The 13,683-nt window shown below is 39.5% G+C and overlaps 1 pseudogene; it reads right to left on the bottom strand.

The window, feature by feature from the left end:
- Positions 1-10,904: 10,904 nt before the first annotated feature.
- On the bottom strand, positions 10,905-12,165 carry LOC103261084 (annotated as a pseudogene).
- Positions 12,166-13,683: the final 1,518 nt, after the last annotated feature.

Below are 13,683 nucleotides of genomic sequence, written 5' to 3' on the forward strand. Positions count from 1 at the left end.
TGTATAATGGTATTATTCTAAAGGTAACCTTAGAACAAAAATAGAAAATTTCCTAAATGTCAAAAGAAAGAGAAAACACAGGAAATAAAGCAGCATGTAAGTTGAAGACTGTATGTCTCTCTGTATATAATTTATACAGCATAAACCGATATGACAAAACTGAGGCCAAGCATATAGATTATAGTAAATATATTATAGATTATACACACACACACATATACACGGATTTAACTAATTTGTAAAAAGAAAAGGATTTTTGAATTGGCTAACAAAGCAAAATTAGTAGTATGTGGACCAAACCCAAAACAATATCAAGGGCACTTAATAATGTTAAATGCTGCAATACAGAATAAAGATAAAGTCATTAATATTATGCACCCAATAACAAAGTTTCGGTTAAACAACAGGAGATGCTAAGAGAAATAGAAACACAGTAACAATAAAGTCTTTAACACACCTCTCTCAATCTGAGACAAAGCAAGTGGACAAAAAAATCAGGAAGAATATAGACAATTCTAGACAAAATAATTAGTAAGTAAAATCATATGCACATATATAAATCTCTGAAACCTGACAGAGAAAACATCCTTTTATATCAATTCCCTAGGGCTGGGGTGACAAACCCCCACAATCTCAGTAGCTTAAAACAGCATAAATTCATTCTCTCACTTTCTGGAGGCTGGAAGTTCAAAATCAGACTCAGTGTATTAAAATCGAGATGTTGACAGGGCAGCATCGCTCCAATATTCAGGTCAGCAACTTCAGACCTTTCGGTTTCATCTTGCCTCTTCTTATTCAGACGCTTGTAATTGCATTTAGGGCCCACCTGGATAATCCAGGCTACTCTTCCCATCTACAAATTCTCAATCACATTCACAAACAGGCTTACAAGGCAACATGGACAGGCTGTACAGATTAGGGCCTGGTATAATTATAGCCTCAGATACAGTCAATTTGCATCAATGTTACACAGGCACTGGAAATGAAGGCATAAATACATTTAAAATTTTTAAGAATAAAAATAACAAAAATATGATTATTTGGTCAAAATGCAATAAAATCAGAAACTAATAATAAAGGTTTAAAAAATCTTTAAAAAAAATCTGGAAATGTAAAAACATTCTATTAATGAACTCGGGGAAAAAAAATGAAAAAAATTAGCAATAGCACAGATTAAAAATGAAAAAGCACTCTTGGGTCAAAGAGGAAGTCCTAGATGAAATTGCAGAATATTTTTATCTATGAGATACAGTTATGACAGGAAAATTTATACTATAAAGCATTTATTTTAATAAAAATTAAAATCTAGATAAAGGATTTAGAAATATGCCCCCAAAAAGCAAAGGAAAGAAGCAATAAAGATCAAAGAAATGTGTATGAAAACAACACTAACAACATAAGAGTAGAATTTATAAATAAATTCAAAGTTTAGAAGTTGAAAAATCAGCAAAATTTAACCACTTGCTAAGGTGGTAAAGCTAAAAAGGGAGAAAGCATAAATACATAAAATTAGAAGTTACATTATGAAAATGCCATCATAACTGAGGAAATTTTAAAAATCATAAAAGAACCAGGTTTGATGACTTAAGCCTGTAATCCCAGATACTCAGGAGTCTGAAGCAGGAGTCCAAGGCTGCAGTGAGTCCTAATTGCACTGCTGCACTCCAGCCTGGGTGGGCGAGAGTGACCACATCGCTATAAATACATATATACATACATAAATACATAAACAAACTGATAAGCTAATTTATAAAAGACTGACATTGCACAAATTTAGGGAAGTGCGTGAACTCAGATGAAGTTTTCTAGAAAAAATTTTCAAAATAATTTTCTAGAAAAATGTAACATAACAAAATGAACACTAGTGGGAGAGGAATTCTAAATAGACTAATAATTATGGAAGAAATAAAGGAAGTGGCAAAAGAACTTCCCCACGAAAGAAGTATCAGATGTTGTCACAGGAGAATCTATCAAATCTTTAAAGATTAAATCATCTGAATGCATATAAAACTATCCCAGAGCATAGAAGAAGAAATAACTTTGGAAATTGGTTTTACAAAGTGAGTAAATAAAGCATTGATCTCCAAACCTGTTAAAGATATATCTATACAGAAACCTATAGAACAATCTCAGTTTTAAATATAAATGTAAAAGTTATAAATAAAATATTAGCAATGTTCTGGGCAGAAGGTGAGCCTGGACCAACTTATGATAGCAGAAAGCAAAGAATTTATCTAAGAGTAATGAGGGGTGTTGAAGATGAGATAAGATCATTTGAGGGTCAATAATAATAATTGCAAATTGAGTGCCTGTAAGCATAATTACAATGAATTAAAACATTTTAGATATGTTTAAATCCATGGATTCATAATGATACTAAAAAAAGAGCAAAATGAAATAACCCTCGTTGGTCAACTTTGGAGGATACTAGAGATACATTACATTATTTTGAAAAATAATAAATGGAACAAATAAAGCAACATATTTTTTCCTGATTATCCTGTACAAACTGTATCTTAGGAAAACCAAATACTGATGAAGAAACATTTTGTTTTATAGAAATTTCCCAGCTAATAAATAAAGAGCAACAGGATATCATCGTTTTACATCTTTCAATGAAATAATGAATCTAGGTAATGGTTATCAACAGCTATTCACATCCTAAAAACAGAGTCAAACAGACATAAAATTCTTCCAGAGAGGTACACATCATTACCCATGAAGTAGTCTTGCCAATTGAATCTGAATTTGATCACACCTTTTGATCTAACAACCAACTTGTAAGAAATAACGGCTGGAAAGAGGAACATGTTAAATGACACCATAGAGATGCAGTAAGCAAATTCTAGACCACAAAAAAACTATAGAACAAATGATCTGGTTGTTTCAAGAAGTAAATTGCAAAGAAAAAAGAAAAGGCAGAGGGAGGTGGAACCTATAAGTTGAAAAACTTACAAGAGAAATGTCAACCAATTGCAATGTATGGATCTTTTTTCCAAGCCTTTTTACAACAATCTCTTAATTTTTTTTTTTTTATAAAGGTCAGTCATGATTGTGGCAGATGTCTACTACACTTATTTTATATACTAGGGATAGTAAATTACATGCCAAATTCACATAGCTAATTGGTCTGTGCATGAATCGCCTGATGTGGGATGAGGTGGGAGTAAAAAATGCAGATACCATGCCATACTAGAGGTCTTGATTCATTTGGGATAGGACCAGGCATTAGTAGTTTTTTAAAAAAATTCTCAACTGATTCTATTGTGTAGCCAGGGCTGAGACCCTTTATGATAGATGATACATCTAGAATTTCAACTCAGCTTCCTGGTTCTCAAACCAGGAAATTCTGACTTTCTACTTTCTTCTTTCCCTGTTATCATGGAGAGTTGATACAAGCCTTAATTCCCTCAACATTAGACATAAGAAAGAGAAGAAAGGTTATAATTAATTTAAAGAATCAATAAATATGTTTTGGATGATCCACATATGTGATTTGGAGACATCTGTATCAAGACAGCCTTACTCATAATAAGAATAACTTGACGAATTGATTTTGTCAAATGGAACACTTCTCTAATCTGCTGTTATCATACTCAAATTTTAAGTCCACAGTACCTTAGGATATAAATTAAATGTCAAATGAAATTAATCTGGCAAGTGGAACATGAACTGAATGGCTTTTCTTTTTGGAGCACGCCTGACAGCTTTCTGTATGTCATGCTGGCATCTGTTAAAATGAGCTGCATATGCCAGAAACCGTTACCATATCAGATTGCTCTTAGCAATGCTATGGTCTGGAAATTTTCAGGAGAGTTTCAGGAAATTTTCAGGAGAACTTTCTATTTCAGAGTACGGTAGGGTTTTAAACTCAGGTGTGAATGATGTTAAATGTGTGGTCACTAAGGTGATGTAGGTACTATGCATGCTCATATTCTCTGTCATGGACACCTCTCATATCTATGCACATCTTACATTTATCCTATTTGTTTACTGAGCTATTAGTGGGCACCAGGAACTGTCCTAAGCACTGGGAACACATTGATGAACAATTCCCCATCAAGCTTAAAGAATCTTCAGGAAAGACGCTAGAAAACACAATTAGAATTGTGCGATAATCTATGATCAGGAAATTAGGGGACACAGAGAGTGCACCTAATGTGAAACTTGGAGAGGTCAGAGAAGGTTCCCAGGAGGTCATGTTGTCCGAGTTGAGATCTGGAGGATGGAAAAGGGTTGATCAGGTGAGAGTTTGGATGAAGAGTTGGGGGAGAGCTCCGAGCACTGGGAATTGCATATGCAAAGTCTCTAAAGTAGAAGAGACCATGATGCTTGGAAGTGACAGTTCACCGTGGGCAGGCAAGCAGATGCTGTATCAGAACAGGCCTTGAAAGCCACACTTAAAAATCTTTACTTGTGTGTGTCAACTTGACTGGGCCACAGGATGCCCTGACATCTGGTTAAACATTTCTTGATGTATCCATGAGGGTGTTTCCAGAAGAGATTAGCATTTGAATTGATGAACTGAGTAAGGTAGAGCCCCCTCACCAGTGTGGGTGGGCATCAGCCAACCTATGAGGGCCCAAATAAGACAAAATATGAAGGGAGGTTGAATTCACTCTTAACTCTTACCTGACTGCTGAGCTGGAAAATGAATCTTCTCTTCCCCTTTTTGCTCCTTGTCTTCAAAATCAGATTGAAATCTACACCATCTGCTCTCTGGTTCTCTGACTTTTGAACTACACCACCAGTTTTCCTGGGTCTCCAGCTTGCAGATGACAAATCATGGGACTTCGCAGGCTCCATAATCATGTGAGTCAATTTCTTATTAAAAAATATCATTTTAAATAAATATATGTGTGTGTACATATACATCTATATCTATATCAGATATAGATTAGATAGAGATAAATAATGGATAGATGATAATAGATGGCAGATAGATGATAGATAGATAGTTAGATAGATAGATAGGTAATCTATATCTCTGATTGGTTCTGTTTCTTTGGGGGGTCCTGACTAATGCATTACTCTAAAGTCTCTTAGGCATCTCCAACTCATATCTGCCCTGAACTGTTTTATTCTCTTTTATTCCCTTTCTCCATTCTGCTCATTCTGCACCCATCCCCATCACACTGAATGACATTCAATCAGTTGCCCATGTCAGAAGTCTAAGCAACATCCTTGCCTTTTTCCCCTTCCACGTGCAGGCAATAGTGAGTGGATTCAAGCCCCATGACAAAGAAGTTTTCCCTCTTCTGTTGCCCCTCCATGGGAAGATGGGCTGCTAGTCTTTATATTGCATCTGTGTTTGAGCCCAGACTGCCATGTGGCCCCCTCAACAGCTGCCCTTTCCCACTGCTCATACCTTAGCACACATGCCATCAGAAGCCGTCTGAAATTCGATGATCTCCTACCTGGGGCCCCAATGTCCATTTTGTATCCTCCCACCCTGCAGCTCTGGAGATCTTTCTTAGCTGCCAATCTCTTTTGTCACTCCCCTGCCAAAAACATGCCATGGTTCCTCATAGCACTTAGAATTTAGTCCAGACTCCTTAGCCTGGCAACTAAGGTCCTTGATAACCTGACCTCCATTGACTTTCTCACACTTCTTGACAATTCCTGTCTGACATTCTATGCCACAACCCTACCTGTCTTCTCATAGCTCCTGGATGGCTCATGTGTGCTATTGCCTTTGGGGCTTGGCATCTCTGGTTCTCTCCAGTGGGAATACCCCCTTTCTATCTTGGGGCTGAGTCTCTGAGCTCTCATAGCAGCTTTGGGAATGTTCCCCACACAAGATGTACCCCACTGTACTGAAACTGCCTTCTTTGTGTCTCTCTGCCCAGACTAGCAAGCTCACTGAGGACGCAGACTGCATTCTGTTTTTAATTTCATTTGATTTTTTTAGAGATAGGGTCTTGCTCTGTCACTGAGGCTGGAGTACAGTGACATGATCATAGCTTGCTGCAGTCTCAAACTCCCGGGCTCAAGCAATCTTTTGCAAGCAATCATTTGAATGGATACACGATCATTCAAAGATATGGAATGATATTAAAAGCAAAGTCAATAGGCTAAAACAACCAGCGTGCAAACTGTGAGCACATTGTAAAGCCCTGCCTTAAAGTAAACATTAAAAGCCAAAAATAAAAAGCCTTACCTGATGGGTTGACCAGTGAAAGTGAAAATGACACAAAAAGTACATATCTGGAGTTGGCAACCCATTTGCTGAAAGAAAAATCATCTCCTTTCACCAGTCTCCCAATCATTCATTCATTGATCGTCTGAACCACCTTCTTTGGGCTCAGGAAGTGGCCACTTATCATCTTATCACCATCATCATCGTCATCCTTTTCCTCCTCCTCCTCCTCATCATTATTATTGAACCATCAAACACTTATTGATCACTGCAGTGCACCACACTCTTCTAAGCTCTTGTGGTAAGTCATGAATCCTTACACCAACCTTTAAAATAAATATTATTAGTATCCCCATTTTATAGATGAAGGAGATTGAGGCTCCAAGGAGGGTAAGAAAATGAATTTACAGGGCATTGCAGATAGAAAAGTGCCTTAGAAGAATGAAGTATCCCCTGGCTTTTGAGGCCTGCCCTGACATAATCTTCGCAGTCTCCTAATTTTCCAACTCAGCAACTACTCAATTGGGAACTACAGGCTCTTCTTGGGGGATTCTAGGTCATCAGGGCTTGAGTAGAGCTTGGCTTGAGGGCCATGCAGGAGTCCCTGCTGTACAGTGGTGGCTCGCCTGTCAGCAGCTGCTCCTGGCCCCAAGATAGCTGCTGAGCAGAGGGCATGTTAGAGAGGAGCTGTTGGCACAGCTTCAGCCATAGCCCGGGGATGGTGATGGCAGAGAGTCACAAGATTTTTAGAAGAGCATCTTTCCTACACTTTCTGGGGGAAGACTCAAGGGCAAAGCATGTCCTTGGTGCTACACTTCAGGTGAGGAGTTAGTCTGCGACCAGCACGCTAGTGGCAAACTTATTCTTTTCATTTGAGGGCAGTACAGGCTATTGGAAGGACACTATCTACAGAGCTACTTCCTTTTGGATTCTGTTCAGGGTCATTTTCTCTTTGAAGATTGTTCCTAATCCATTTCTATCCTTGTCCTCAACCCAGACATAGCCAGTCACTCCATCTTTTGGGTTTTGCTGAACCTTATAATGTGCTTCCTTCAAAGCACTTGCCTTACTTCATTGCACTTATTCACATTTGGGACTCTTTCAAGTTGATTCTAAGTCACTTGAAAGGCATCTGGGATAGAGTAGGCATTCAATAATGTTTCTTTTGTTTTTTTGTTTTTGTTTTTGAGTTGGAGTCTCACTCTGTCGCCTGGGTGGGCTCCGGCGATCCTTCCGCTCAGCCTTCCAAACAGCTGGAGCTACAGGCGCGCACTACCACACCCGGCTAATTTTTTTGATTTATTGTAGAGATGAGGTCTCACCAAGTTGCCCAGGCGGGTCTCGAACCCGTGGGCTCAGGCAATCCACTCACTTCAGCCTCCCAAGGCAGGGGATTTCAGGCTGAGCCACCGAGCCCGGCTAATAATGTTTCTAGAGTAAGTGAATGAAGGTAAGTGAATAGTAATCTTAGGGGCGAAATATTAGGGAGACAGGGAGTGTTGAAAGAGGATAGGCTTTATAGCAGTCCACAGCTATACGCAAGTACAAGGACTAGTTATCCACGTGCTGCTGTTGAAGGGCCTCATCTGTCCTCATATGTTGCAGGTATTATTGACTTTCTAACCCCAAACCGTTTTCTTTTCCTTTATACCATACACTAGAGCACATCTTTCATAGCATTGCCAGGAAGTACAAGGGCAAATGTGGTAAAACAAAGGTTTGATAACTTTGGTCCCAAGTAAGCAACCTATTACTTCATGGCCCTTCTCTGCTAATAATTTATTTAAGTGGCCTTATTATTTATTTATTTTTAGATTAAAAATGTATAATTTATTTAAGAGTAAATTAGAGAGAGAAAGAGAAGGAAGAGAGAAGATTGATCTCTCAAAGGTGGGAGAGGGGGCCAAAGCCAAGAAGCATGGTGACAGTCATAGCTCAAAGAGCTCATGGCCACACCAGGGTCTAACAAGGCAATGGCCCTTGAGTGGTTTTAAACAATTATGCATAGAATATTTTACAAACTTCAGCTTATTTTAAACTGTTTATTTCTCAATAATATTCATGTGTGTATTAGTTACAGTTTTCTCCATAACAAGTAGTTCCACAATCTTGGAAGCTTAGCCCCTAGAAGTTTGTTTCTCACTCATGCTGCCATTCGGTGTTGGTATCTGACTGACAGTCACTTAGGAACCCAGGCTTGTGTAATCTAGTGACTCCATGATCCTCCAAGGTCTTAAAGTGGTCCTTTGGGCCCTTGTTCTTTGAACTATAGATGAGACAAGAGGGAGGACACTGAAGGCTATGCTAAGTGTTACGGGCTAGGTCTGAATATGCTGTACATCATTTCTGTCCGCATTCCACTGACTAGAACTCAGTCAAGAAACCACATCTTACTAAAGGGAGGTTGAGTGATGTGATCTGTCTGCTGATTATTCTGCAACTGCCGTTCTGCCTCCCCCCCAGTTTCATTCTTTGTTCGCTTTGGCCCTGGTCAGTGCCACAGAAGACTGAACTCATGGACGACATCACCCAGAATCTCCTGCCTTCTGGCTTCCAGATGGGTTCAATGTGAGAGGTGCAGGCAGGAGATTGGAGAGCTAGAGTCTGAAGTATTTATGATTTGCTCCCTTCCTGCATTTGGCTCTGCGGTGGAGTCTGACTTTGTTATGTTTGGAAGTTCACAGCATTTAGGCCTCCTTCCATCCTTGCCCGCCCACCAGCACACATCTGGTACTTCACTTGAGGAACATCCCTCTCCAGCTCCTGAATTCTTGATACAGTGGGTAATTTGAACCTGTATGGCAGGAGGCCCTCAAACTTTTAAAACAGGGGGCCAGTTCATTGTTCCTCAGACCGTTGGAGGGGCGGACTATTGTTTAAAAAAAAAAAAACTATGAACAAATTCCTACGCACACTGTACATATCTTATTTTGAAGTGAAAAAACAAAACAGGAACAAATACAATATTTAAAATGAAGAACAAGTAAAGTTAAATCATCAAACTGACCCCTGCCTGAGACTGAGAGGAAGAGTCGAGAGACAGAGAGAAGGAGGGGAGTCGGAGAGTGCGACGCACATTCCACACACGCGCACTGTGGGCCGGACCAGTGGCTGCTAGGCAGGACAGGCAGCTGCGGCAAAAACACCCGGTGGGCGGGATAAATGTCCTCGGTGGCGGCATGTGGCCCGCGGGCCATAGTTTGAGGACCCCTGCTCTATGGCTTCAAGCTGGCTTTTATCTGTCTTTCTCTCCCTAGAAGTTCCTTTTGTGTAATAGATTTTCTTTCATACTCTCTTGGTGCATGAAGGAGCATCATCAATTTCAACATTCAATCTATTGATTGAGAAAGTTCATCTCCTACTTGTGGAGTGATCACAAACCAGTCAGTTTTATCTGAAAGCAGTTGGTAACCTAGGGGTGACCACGGCTTTCTGTTCTTGCTAGTCCCCAGCAGCCTCAATTTCCTTTATTGATTTTCTTAATCCTTTCCACACTTTTGTATATTGTCCTTTTTTTTTTTTAAATGTAGAAAAGCAATGTAATCCATTTCAAGCACTTAAACAATTAGTCATGGAGAGTAACAGGCCTGCTAGTGAAACAGGTCACCCAAAATGGAGATGGCATCAAACTGGTGGTCACAGATTAACTCCTAAATCTAAAAAAAGCAATTCTTACCAAGGAATAATTTAATTTTAAAAACAAATACAAGTTATTGATTCACTCTTCTCAACTTGACAGTCTACCTGTGGTCTATCTGTCAGGTAAAAACATACATCCTAGCCGGGCTTGGTGGCTCAGCCTGTAATCCCGTGCCTTTGGGAGGCTGAGGTGAGTGGATTGCCTGAGCCCGTGGGTTTGAGACCTGCCTGGGCAACTTGGCGAGACCTCATCTCTACAATAAAAATCAAAAAAATTAGCCGGGCGTGGTAGTGCGCGCCTGTAGTTCCAGCTACTTAGAAGGCTGAGGCGGAAGGATCGCCAGAGCCCAGCAGGTCGAGGCTGCGGTGGCTGGGAGCGGCCGCTGCACTCCAGTCTGGGCGACAGAGTGAGACTCCAACTCAAAACAAAACAAAACAAACCCAAAACATACATTTTTACAGCGTGGTGGTCCCAAGTTAAAAACAACAACAACAGCAACAACAACCATTTCACAGAAAGGAAAGAAACAATGTGAAAACAACTCAAGAAATACATTAACGAGCAAAAATATATGGGGAAAGGGGAATGTGTAGTTTTGACTTAACTGAAGAAACCAACAGGAAACTGATCTACATACAAAAATGTGAGCCCTGGAAAGTCAGGTGTGAAGGTTTTAGAGTAGGAACCTATATGACTTGAATCTCCCCTGTTTCCTGAATAAAAATAGACATCTTGCAGTTTTTATTTATACTTCATGGCTCAGAGGCCGACCTCATTTGGCTCTATTCCTTACACACTAGCCTTTGCTTAAATGAGCCTGAAAAACATGGAGATACAGCAGCAGAAGAAAAATAATCCACATAATATTCCCTTTTCTATAGCACTGGGTTTGTTACTACAAAATTCCTGAAGAAAGTTTAAATGTGAGTCTGTGGCTTTGTGGAATCAAGTCTTCCAGTTAATATTTAGGAAATACTCAGTGTTTAGGCTAATAGCATCGTTGGTGATGCCTATATGGAAGAATAGCTGGACAAAGTCCATGTGTCTCAAAATCAGTGCTAACCCAATCTCATGGTTGAGAGGGGGAAAAGGGGATATCTAAAGTCACAAGAATTACAGGTATATCTAGGACCCTTGTCCTTCTGGATCCACACGTCCTTCAGGGTCTTCATCATTATAATGTTCTCTGCCATCTGCCATACTTGCATGATATTGTCTTCTGATACAGAACAAATCACCCAAGGTTTGTTGGGATTCCAGGAGAAATCATATTATCTTGGTAGTGTGACCACCATGAATAAACAACAACTCAGGTGGCCCATCTTCTGCATCTTCTGGGGATTGTTCTTCTCTAATTTTACTTAAATCCCAGACATTCAGTCTGCAATCAGTACCACTGGAAGTCAAAATGGTCTCAAAATTGTGAGGCAGCCCCTGAACCTGGAATATTTCATCCTTGTGATTCAAAGGAATGCAACTTAAGTTTCAGATTTTTCAGATCCCACAAGGCAATAGTCTTGTCAGCTGATCCTGTGGCAAGACTGAACTCACTAAAAGGATTGAAGGAAGAGGCAGTTCACTTCAGCAGTGTGAGCATCAACTGAGTGACTTGGATTGAAAGTATCCCAATTTATAAGCTTCTGATCATCAGTAACTGACCCAAACAGAGACTCATGGAGCAGATGCCAGGAAACATCTTCTACAACTGCTGTATGCCCTGTAAAGATGGTCTTCGCATCCACCACTTTTCCTTCCTTTGGAATGGCTCTGATGTCCCGTAGGCAGGTGGTATGGTCATCCGAAGAACTCAACAAGTGCCCACTGAAATTTGCGTTCCAAGAAAGCCCATAGCCTTCCTTCTGATGTCCACGAACATGTATGTCTGGGTTGCATTCTCCAGAAGGGTCTGGCTTTGAAGGATGTTTTGTATAATCAAAAACAAGAACATCATTGGATGGAGTCTTTTGTTGATACAAGAGTTCTGGGGTATATAATGGGCCCTGTTTACTTCACCATCATGTTGACCTTGATTTCTATTTTAATTTTTCCACTAACCGAACCAAAACCTCCAAATTCTTCTTTTTCACTGTCGTAATGTGACGCATCAAACATGAGCATCATCATTAGGGAACTGCACACTGGCTATCACGAGATGGTTTTGTTCATTTGATGTTTGTGTTCCTAGGACAAGTCCATGAATGCTGAAATTTTTTTCTTCTTGTCTGATTACATCTGGAAGCCACTGTACAGTTAGGTTGGGCCACTCCAGGGCATGGGTCATCACCAAATCATAAATAAAAGGGGTGTTCTTTTTCCATATCTTGTACTTCTTGTTGATCACACATTCTTCCACTGCATCATCAAAGGCTGCTTCCTTCTTGGCCATGGCTGGCAGGTGAGCTGGGGGAATCCCGTTGCTGGTGTTGTGGGAGGGGCATGTGTCCTTTATTCTAGTCCTTATATTAAAATCTCTTGAATTTTCAGAGTCGTATTCTTTTTCCTGCAAGAATTCTGATTGATAAGGGAAGGAGAGAAAATTGTTTTGATGAGCATTTAGTCAACTGCTGTCACATTATGGTCAGTCCCAACTTTAAATTTTATCCTTGGTTTTCCGTAGATATAGATATAAATGTCCATATATATAATTTGTTTTATATATACATAAGTATATGTGTATAATATACATAAAGACTAAAGTAGATGAAATTTTATGAGGAAATTTAGTAGAGAAGAGGCTCTTTTTCACATTGTTGAACATTTTTGCTTTAAAATATTTTTGAGATTAGGATGGCATTTGAATATGCATTGGGATGAAGACTACACATCTGAGACTGGGCTCTGGCTAATAAGGGAACAAACATGCTTCATTTATTTATTTATTTTAGATTGGAAAATATAGTCTATTTTAAAAGTACATTAGAGATAGAGAGAAGACAGAGGAGATTCACCTCTCCAAAGTAGGAGAGGTGACCAAAGTTTAGAAAACATGATGGCATCCATAACTCAAAGAGCACACAGCCATACCAGAGCAATGGCCCAAACATGCTTTATATAATTATTCACTCTAGGGCTCAGAGTGATTCTTAGTGAAAAAGAACTGCTGTAAAAAAATCAGTCTGCAAACTAGACATATTTTCTCCTCCAATTTATCCTGCTGAGATGCATACAGATGTGTGTGACTTAGAATCAGCTGCTGTTGTGTAGATCCCTTGTAATTAAGGAGGGAGATGTTAAGAAAAGAAAGCCAGGAGGAGAGGTGTGTGGTCCCATAGCACTCTTTGGAATTCTACAGATGGCCTGGCTACCCACAGCTTATGGTCAGTGCCTGCATTTAAATTATGCATTGGAAACTTGTGTTTTTATACTTCCTTTGATTTTATACCAAGCATCCTCCAAATTGAGGAGTATTTTTCAAATTCCCTTCAAGTTTGTGAACAAAAATCTCAAATGAGCATCTGCCATCTCTGTGCCTGATTTGTGTGCACTCACTAGCTCGCAGCTTTTTCCAGGCTCTCTGTGTTAAATTAATAACAAATGATGTGGAGCTGACAGGTAGGTGAAAATGGAGAGTGCCATGATATTTTTAAAAAATCCCAATCTATTATGTAGCACACTGTACAACACTTTGTCAGGTTTTGCCTGTGGGTATCTTAATTTTACTTAAATATTTTGCTCACATCTTTTTAACCCAGAGGATGGAAACATAGCCCTTAGCATCTCTCTAGCAGACTTTGTAGCATATGTTAGTGTGATTCAGAATACCAAACTTTGCCAGTTACTTGGCATTATTTGCAAAGGCACTGGATAATATACAAAAAAAAAAAACTTTAATGGTGGGAGAATTGTCTGACTCTTACTTGAAGTTATATTTTGGATCAATACAAATATGATTTTCTCACAAGCG

Source organism: Carlito syrichta, unplaced genomic scaffold (assembly GCF_000164805.1).
Source record: "Carlito syrichta isolate Samal-C Ts95f unplaced genomic scaffold, Tarsius_syrichta-2.0.1 Scaffold303602, whole genome shotgun sequence".
Taxonomy (NCBI): Eukaryota; Metazoa; Chordata; class Mammalia; order Primates; family Tarsiidae; genus Carlito; species Carlito syrichta.